Genomic DNA, 10,011 nt, shown 5'->3' with positions numbered 1-10,011 from the left:
TAGAGAAAGGAAGACAGAAGAAATCTAGAGAGATTTCTGGCCTCATTAACTTCCTTGAGAAGTGTTATACCCAATGTCTAGCTTTACTTCTGCCTTTCCTACAGTTGTAGGACAACCCTGAGCCTCTTGTTGCTGTATGTAGACACACTAATATCTGAAATATGGGATTTATCCCCTGAATTTAGTATTAATTATTATTATTATTATTATTATTATTATTATTATTATTGAAGTGTTGGTATCAGTACTGTTAAATACTGGGGTCTCATTTTCCAGCTTCTTTTTTCCCATAAATGTTCTCCCTCGGGTATTTTAATTTATTTTATTTATGTATTTTTTTAAGTTTTTAATTTGATTCCAGTTAGTTAACATACGGTGTTATATTAGTTTCAGGTGTACAATGCAGTGATTCAACACTTTCATACATCACCCAGTGCTCATCGCAACAAGTGCTCTCCTTAATGCCCATCACCTGTTCCACCCATCCCTCACCCCACTCCTCTCTGGGAACTATCAATTTGTTCTCTATTATTAAGAGTCTGTTGGGCGCCTGGGTGGCTCAGTTGGTTAAGCGACTGCCTTCAGCTCAGGTCGTGATCCTGGAGTCCCGGGATCGAGTCCCGCATCGGGCTCCCCGCTCGGCGGGGAGTCTGCTTCTCCCTCTGACCCTCTCCCCTATCATGCTCTCTCTCACTCTCTCCCTCTCAAATAAATAAATAAGTAAAATCTTAAAAAAAAAAATAAGAGTCTCTTTCTTGGTTTCTCTCTCTCTCTCTCTCTCTCTCTCTTATTTCTTTCCCTTTGTTTGTTTTGTTTCTTAAATTCCATATATGAATGAAATCATATGGTAGGTATTTGTCTTTCTCTGACTGACTTATTTCACTTAGCATTATACTCTCTAGCTCCATCCATGCCGTTGCAAGTGGCAAGATTTCATTCTTTTTCATGGCTGAATAATAGTCCACTGTATGTGTACACCACATCTTCTTTATCCATTCACCAATTGATGGACATTTGGGCTGCTTCCATATCTTGGCTATTGTAAATAATGCTGCTATAACCGTAGGGGTGCCTATATCCCTTTGAATTAGTGTCCTTGTATTCTTTGGCTAAGTATCCGTAGTGCAATTGCTGGATCCATAAGGTAGGTCTCTTTTTAACTTTTTGGGGAACTGTTTTCCACAGTGGCTGCACCAGCTTGCCCTCCCACCCATAGTGCACAACCATTCCTCTTTCTCCACAACCTCGCCAACACCTGTTGTTTCTTGTGTTGATTTTAGCCGTTCTGATAGGCATGAGGTGATATCTCATTGTAGTTTTGATTTGCATTTCCCTGAAGATAAGTGAATGATGAGCATCTTTTCATATGTCTATTGGCCATCTGGATGTCTTCTTTGGAAAAATGTCTGTTCATGTCTTCTGCCTGTTTTTTAATTGAATTATTTGGGTTTTGGTGTTGAGTTTTTTAAGTTCTTTATATATTTTGGATGCTAACCCTTTATCAGATATGTCATTTGCAAATATCTTCTCCCATTCTGTAGGTTGCCTTTTAGGTTTTTTCATTTTTCCTTCACTGTGCAGAAGCTTTTTATTTTGATATTGTCTGAAGTTTATTTTTGCTTTTGTTCCCCTTGCCTCAGGAGGCATATCTAGAAAGAAGTTGCTGTGGCTGATGTCAAAGAAGTTACTGCCTGTGTTCTCCTCTAGGAGTTTTATGGTTTCAGGTCTCACATTTAGGTCTTTAATTCATTTTAATTTATCTTTGTGTATGGTGTGAGAAAGTGGTCCAGTTTTTTTTTTTTTCTTTTGCATGTTGCTATCCGGTTTTCCCAGCACCATTTGTTGAAGAGACTTTTTCCCATTGGATATTCTTTCCTACTTTGTCAAAGACTAATTGACCATATTGTTGTGGAATTATTTCTGGGTTTTCTATTCTGTTCCACTGATCTGTGTGTTTATTTTTGTGCTAGTACCATTCTGTTTTGATGACTACTGTTTTGTAATATAACCTGAAGTCCAGAATTGTGATGCCTCCAGCTTTGCTTTGCTTTTTCAAGATTGCTTTGGTTATTCGGGGTCTCTTGTCGTTCCATACAAATTTCAGGATCATGTATCAATTTTGTTGATTTTTTTCAAAGAATCAGCTCCTGGTTTCATTGATCTGTTCTATTGGTTTTTAGTTTCTATATCACATATTTCTGCTCTAATCTTTATTATTTCCTTCTTTCTGCCGGTTTTAGGGTTTTTTTATTGTTCTTTTTCTAGCTCCTTTAGGTGCAAGGTTGGGTATTTTTTATTTTTACTCAGGTATTTTAATCCTCTCACTCTACGTTTCAATTATGAGTCCATGCAAGCTATGACATATTCAGAATCACATACTGTTTTCTGCCATCCAAAACGGGTCCAATGACTCAGACAAAATTTCTGTGCCTTCATTATCTTTTACCTCCCAGGAAGCTTTTCAACTTCTAATAAAAATTCCTAGAATCCCTGTCCTGTTAATAAAAGCTAGATTACCTAGTCAGCAATATAGAACTACATGGAGTAGAGCAGAATCGGGTAGGGAATCCTAGAAGAGGTGATAGTGGAGATGAGTCATGAAGAATGAATTTAATTCTGGGGCACCTGGGTGGCTCAGTTGGTTAAGCGACTGCCTTTGGCTCAGGTCATGATCCCGGAGTCCCGGGATCGAGTCCCAGGATCAAGTCCCACATCAGGCTCCCTGCTCGGCGAGGAGCCTGCTTCTCCCTCTGACCCTCCCCCTCTCATGTACTCTCTCTCTCTCATTCTCGCTCTCTCAAATAAAAAAAAAATGAATTTAATTCTGTACCCACAGATAAAATCTTTGTTATACTACTTGAAAAAAATGTTAAGAATCTGTACACTCCTTCAGTATGCCCCAAAATCACCTCCTAGAAGAACAAAGAGAGTGTATTTCAAACCTGGCCAGCTAGACAAAATTCAATAAAACTTGCATCATTTCATTCACTTTGAGGTTTGTCCTAGTTTTGCAATAAATACATTAACTGTTGCCAGGGAAAATAATAACAAAATAAAAACTCTCAATTGTCTGATTTCTTTTAAACCTGTAAGTTTTACCAGCATTATAGATTTCCTGTAACATTCTCCTCATATACTGTTTCCCTGTCTCTTTATTTCATTTGCTAGAGCAGAAAGTGGAATATAGATCTGCCTGTAGCTCCAAGAATGGATGGACAAGTGAAAATAATCTTTTTGTGAATGAAACATTGATATCAAACAGGCAAAGCCCTGGCAAGAAATATGAAAATCGAGTTAGAGTACAACATATATTGCAAAAGATACATCCGGTGCCTTTTCAGGAAACTAAGCAAGAAATGGAAATAAGGGGAATTCCATTTTTCCAGCTGAATGCAGACAATTGTCATTCGTCATGTCTTCAAAGTCTTTGCCTTCTTACTTGATGTCATCCGATATTCTAAATGTTTTGCTTTGTTTTTCCCTAGGGGAAGTCTTTAAAACATGTTAGTGAAACAAAACAGATAGATATCGATGTGTATGTCACTTCCATGGTGAAAACAAAAACAAACAGAACCCTAGTGGAACTCCCTTGTTTGTGTCGGAACGGGTTCCTGTCTCCTCAGAATGGCGGGAGCAGTGCTCCCTGGCTTCCTTCTTTGGCTTTTCTCTGCTTTCAGTCCCAGTGCACCTTTTAGATTTCCGTGATTTTGTACTCTCTGTTTCTTATCCCCATAATTAATGCCTTTCCCCCACTTTCCCTCCTAAGAAATTCTGGAATATCCTTCAACCCTACTCTTGTGTTGCTCCTTCTCTATGTCTTCCTAATGTCTCTCTGCAGCGGGTAGAGTATAACCCCCATTCTGTCCATGTTCTCCCTGCATGTTGATCACACCCCTCCTGCAGAATTTTTCAAACTGTCTGTGGGCACCCCACAAACATTAGCCTTTAGGTTCTTTCAAGACAGAAGCAAGGTCCTCCGTTCAACTAATTTGAAGCCTTTCTAATCCGTATTTCAACATGTGGAATATTGTCAAATCCTCCAGTTTGTTGGACTCAACTTGTTTTATTTTATTTATTTATGTATTTATTTTGGTGCAAAAAGGTGGTTGTATTAAATCAAGGGGACAGGACCCATGGGCAGAAACAGTTGCTGCCCGTTCTTGTTGTTTTAAATGGGTTTAAACTGTACCCAATGCAAAAAGGGAAAATCAGCACCTCCCTCAAAGGATTTGGGGGGGGGCAGACGTTGTCTGTCTTTTTAGCACCTGCTGTTCTCATTTGCTTCTTCCATTGAATTCTCTATCTCTTTTCATCCTTTCTCCTCCCGTGCATGCTGTCCAGTTGCAGCACTACACCCTACTGGACACCATCCTTAAAAATACATTTTTCTAATTCTTCAGAGTCCCTGGACCATTCCTTCTACCTGCACACAATTTCCACTGGTCATCCCTTCCTGTTAGCTCCAGCCTCGTGCCTGAATGTTGGGTGTCCTCTCTTTCTTGATTTCATGATTTCTCTTCACTAGTTTAAGCACCCTCCACCCCAGAAAAGTTTTGGTCATATGGCTCTTTGGCTCCCTCCTGGCTATCTCCTTAAAACTATCATGCTACTATCACAATTGCCATCAAGGTATTTTACTAAGCAAAAGTTCCTATCTAGTTATGCTAGAACCAGCTTCTATATAACGGTCTTACTCCAACAACACATGTAATGAGTACTTGATTATCAGACCCTGTGCTAGGCTCGAGGAATGCAATAGTGAGTAAAACATGGCATTGCTCAAAATTATTTGACAACCTAGCAGAGTCCTGTTCATTTTTGGTAGCTATAGTATTTGACACATAGTAGGAACATAACCAAAGGCACTATAGGATTAGGAAAAGAAATGGAGTCCTCTTTTCAGGTGGTTAAAATTAATATGGATTTCATTTGGCATCATGTGAAATATGACTAAAGGCAGAATAGTGTGGTTAATGAACTTTACAAGTCCCTTCCTAACCTCTAATTCACCGATTGTTTTATTCACCAGTCTTCCTAGATACAAATGCAACCTCATGAATATACAGTAGCTTTGGAATTAGAGATATTTTCCGTGGTGAATTATGCATTGATACAATGGAACTGTGGAAAAGACAATATTCTTGAGAAGCATTTTACATATCTTATTAAACAATTAACTGAAATCATTTCTTTTTTTTAATTATGTTGTGTTAATCATCATACATTACCTCATTAGTTTTTGATGTAGTGTTCCATGATTCATTGTTTGCGTATAACACCCGGTGCTCCATGCAGTATGTGCCCTCTTTAATACCCATCACCAGGCTAACCCATCTCCCCACCCCCGTCCCCTCTAGAACCCTCAATTTGTTTCTCAGAGTCCATAGTCTCTCATGGTTCGTCTCCCCCTCCAATTTCCCCCCCTTCATTCTTCCCTTCCTGCTATCTTCTTCTTCTTCTTCTTCTTTTTTTTTTTTTTTTTAACATATAATGTATTATTTGGTTCAGAGGTACAGGTCTGTGATTCAACAGTCTTACACAATTCACAGTGCTCACCATAGCACATACCCTCCCCATTGTCTATCACCCACTCACCCCATCCCTCACACCGCCCACCACTCCAGCATCCCTCAGTTTGTTTCCTGAGTTTAAGAATTCCTCATATCAGTGAGGTCATATGATACATGTCTTTCTCTGATTGACTTATTTCGCTCAGCATAATACCCCCCAGTTCCATCCACGTCATTGCAAATGGCAAGATTAACTGAAATCATTTTAAAAATTACTTTCTCTTAAGGGATTAAGAAGCATAGATAAAACTGCCTTATAAAAAGGATGTGAAAAATGGCCATATAAAGCTTAAGCTGATACTTATATGATTTAATAATAGTGTAAATCATTCCTTGAAAGGCTTTATGTTTTTGAAAAGAGACTTTACTAAAAAATGAATTAAGTATAAAATGAACTAAATTGATTTAAGAAATTTAATGATTTCCAGTGTGGTTATATTTTTGAGAAAAGACATGGAGCTTTCCATTCTATGTATTTCATTAACAGTGTCATTATCATTGCCATCATGCTAGTTGGCTTTTTAGTATCTAGCACCCTTTGTAATAGTTTGGGATTCTTTTTGAAAACTGCAGGTATGCCTTTGTCCTTGCTGTATTGTTCATCCAAGGGATATGGCATCGAACTTTCCTGCCTCTCCTTTATCTGAAATGTTATCACAGGACACAAGTGTGTATTTACTAAAAGCTAATGAAGCTAATAAAACTTAAACCTCAGGTGCCTCAGGACCCCCTGGAGGGGCCCTAACATTGGGTTCATACAGTCACATATTTTTTGTAAAGTTTGCAAAGTAGGATCTTCTAACCTACTTATACCTACAGATAAGTATTCCAATCCAAGTGCCATTTTTTTCCATTCCAACCTTTTCATCTCTGGAATAAGCAGAAAATTTTTGAGTTTGGCTAACAGGAATTTGAAACAGAGATATAGGGACGCCTGGGTGGCTCAGTCGTTAAGCGTCTGCCTTCGGCTCAGGTCATGATCCCAGGGTCCTGGGATTGAGCCCCACATCAGGCTCCCTGCTCAGTGAGGAGCCTGCTTCTCCCTCTCTGTCTGCTGCTCCCCCTGCTTGTGCTCTCTCTCTCTCTCTCTCTCTCTCTGACAAATAAATAAATAAAAATCTTAAAAAAAAAAAAAGAAACAGAGATATAGTTAGTTTGGGGTTTTTAGTATATATGTAATTCAGAGCCACTGAATTACATGTAACTATATTATATGTAACTATATCATATAGATATTTAGAACCATTTCTGCTTAGAGTTAGGATATTATTAGCTTTATGGTATAAAAACAGATTCCAGAAATATTCCTGCTGTCCACTGTGCCAACTTACCCAGTTTGTGTCATGAAGAATTAGAATCAGAATGATACTGCAGTACAGATAGAACCTATGATAGCCAGCACTGGAAGTACATGGGAGTGGAGAAGAAAAGATGGATTTAAATGTGTGGAGCATCTGTGCAGTTGAGAGGTAATTGTTGTTTTTTGGTTTTGTTTTTGTTTGTGTGAGTGTGTGTGTGTGTTAGGCAGTTCTTCATAGATGATGTGTAATCTGCCTTAGGCAAGCTGAGTGTCTATGATGTACTCATTTCTGTGTTTGATACAAGCGTGCATCCAGTTAGTGACAAGGGTAGGTAGCATCAAATTGATTGACCTTTTCATTCCAGATTACAGTGACTGGTCAGTGAAAATTTGTTTTAGGGATAACCTTTTAATTGGAATGAGTCCCTCTCAGAGTCTTAAAATTAGATTATCTCAGAAGAGATAGTCAAGGACTTCCTAGTATAGTAAATAAATTTTAAGTTTTGACCATCAGTTTTGTTGTCTGACCTGGAGTGAGAAGTTGAGAGCTGGGAAAATACATTTGGATTGTTCTAAGGAATTTCAGAAGAAAATGCCCTGGATTACAGGCTCAGTAATGTGGGGCACATGTTGCCTGATAGACAGGCAAATACCTCCCCACACTTAGGGTTATCTCTAGGAAAGATGATTTTCTGGAACCTTGTAGTGAGTCATAATATGGAGTCTATGAGTAGGGGACCATTCCAATAAGAAAAATATGTGTATAGTAAATCTCATTTTGCTTACTGCATTGCTTTATGTTCTGACTGTTGACAGTGCAGTATTTTGCTTGGTGCATGTCCTTCTAGGAAAAGAAAAAAATAGAGGTCAAACATTACACTATAAATTCAACATTAATAGAAAAATGAATTATTCATCCATATTTATAGCCTGTGTAATAAGTATCTGGCCTTTGCCATCATAGCTGTTTTTCTTATGTGAATTAATAATAGATAAAAGCCTACTTACTTTCAAATGCCAGAACCCTTTTGCTTGTTTTTTTAACCCTAAATTTAAAAAAAGGAATTAATAAAGTTGGTGCATCATATATCACTTCTGATATCCTCGGGCTATAAGATCACAAAAATTTCATCTTTAGTGGCATTAGGCTGCAGCATTATTAACTTCTGTAAGGGAGATAACAGTTAGCTTCAGTGCAGTATCTTCCTCCTGACCAAAAGTGGTCATGGAACATAGGATTTATAGAAATATACATTTATAGGGATATAAGTGCTCTGAAAGTTACTGCTAAAAAATGAAAATAAACAATTTTAGAATTACCTTTAATACTTTATAATTGAGAGGTTTGTGTAGTGAAATAACTCATGATTCATCCTCGAGAATTCTATTCATAGTTATTTTAAAATAATAAAATAGTTGCAAAATTCTTCATCCAGTTAATTGCATCTGCCTCTTTATCTACCTAATGGGCAAGGTATAATTGAAACAACAATTTGTGCTTTGAATCTGTCTAGACCCTCTTTAAATCTTGGCTCTCTAATTAATTAGATGTACTGTTAGGGTCAAGCAATGTTGTCTCTAATACAATTTTTATCAACTGAAAAATGTGGATTTTAATGGATAACTTGGAAAGAATTTATGAAGATTATATATAACAATTAAATATGATGATTATTAAAGTCTCAGCTCAGGTTCCCTCTTTTTGCAAGAGCCTACTCTGTTCTTCCCATTTCTACTTCGCCAATGGGGATACGTAACCTCTTAACCCACTTCTAAAAGCGCCCTTACTTTGTGACATCAGTTTATGTCAAAGGAACTTCATAAAAATAGTCTGTTGTAGTTATCACAGCATGTGCTGATAGGTTGCTAGTGAGAACACTTTTCATCAGATTACCCATATGCCCTCTAGGAGGACCCATAAGAGAAATTCACTTTTGGTTTTTCTTCCAGAAATAGATTCATCCTAAACATCAGGATGGGTTTTTATCTTATGTTCACTATAAGTTATAGTATTAATAGTGGTTCATTAGTTTAGAGCAAAAATAATGTCCATCTTTAGCAAAGGTGTGTAAATTTATGGTATATATCCTGGGTACGAATTTCATCTTCAAATCTATTGTATTTCAAAGACTTAAAGTCTCATCTCTTGCTTAAATATATTTTTTAAAGATTTTCTTTATTTATTTATCTTAGAGAGAGAGAGAGAGAGAGAGAGCAAGCCCACACACAAATAGGAAGGGAGGGGTAGAGGGAGAGAGAGAGAGAGAATCCCAAGCAGACTTCACCCTGAGCATGAGTCTGGCGCAGGGCTCCATCCCAGGACCCTGAGATCATGACCTGAGCGGAAACCAAGAGTAGGGTGCTTAACCAGCTGAGCCACCCAGGTGCCCCAAATATTTTTTATTTTACTTTATTTACTTAAGCTTAGCCATTCTAAATCCTTTTCATAAGAAATTAGAATATAAAAAAATTAATAAATATGACCTTGCCTAATTCAAAGTTGCTGTCAAGATTATGAAACAACGTATCTAGTGGCCCTGTGTTTTGTTACTTGTCAAAAGTTAAACAAAGGCTTAGTAATATATACTTCAGTAGTTGTGTGCATCCTGACTCATTCCTTCACTTTTCACACGTGCTTTTGCTCAATTTTTTCACTAAGATTCGTCTGATGTAGACTCAGTGACCTTTTCTCTTCTTCTTGGAAATTAGTATTCTTGCCTATTTATAAATAAATAAAATGGAACAATTCATATTGGCAAAAATTTAGACTGAATGTGACTGAACTGTAGGCAACAAACTGACAGTCAACCAGACTAATGTAAAGTTGGCTATGCTAAAAAGACGAAAACAAAAAGCAAACTTTAAATGCTGTTAATGCTGTTATGAAGAGAATGCATTCCGCTGGCTGCCAGAATCTCCATCATTTCTTGATCTTATATCAAGCTTGATGCATACATGCTATGTTGCCTGCTGACCCCTATGGGCTTTTTTACCTTGGTAATCTATATTTTATCATGAGCCCTGGAATAAAGCTAAATATAAAGAAAATCACTTTAAAGGCGGTCATTTTTTTTTTCTTCTCTCATGTGCAAACCTACTTTCCTTCTGGCCTTCTCTCCCTTTATGGTGTCTATGAAGACA

The sequence above is a fragment of the Callorhinus ursinus genome, unplaced genomic scaffold (assembly GCF_003265705.2).
Source record: "Callorhinus ursinus isolate GAN/ISIS: 27379988/994484 unplaced genomic scaffold, GSC_fseal_2.0 scaffold24, whole genome shotgun sequence".
Classification (NCBI taxonomy): Eukaryota; Metazoa; Chordata; class Mammalia; order Carnivora; family Otariidae; genus Callorhinus; species Callorhinus ursinus.
Note: the sequence above shows the minus strand (reverse complement) of the source record.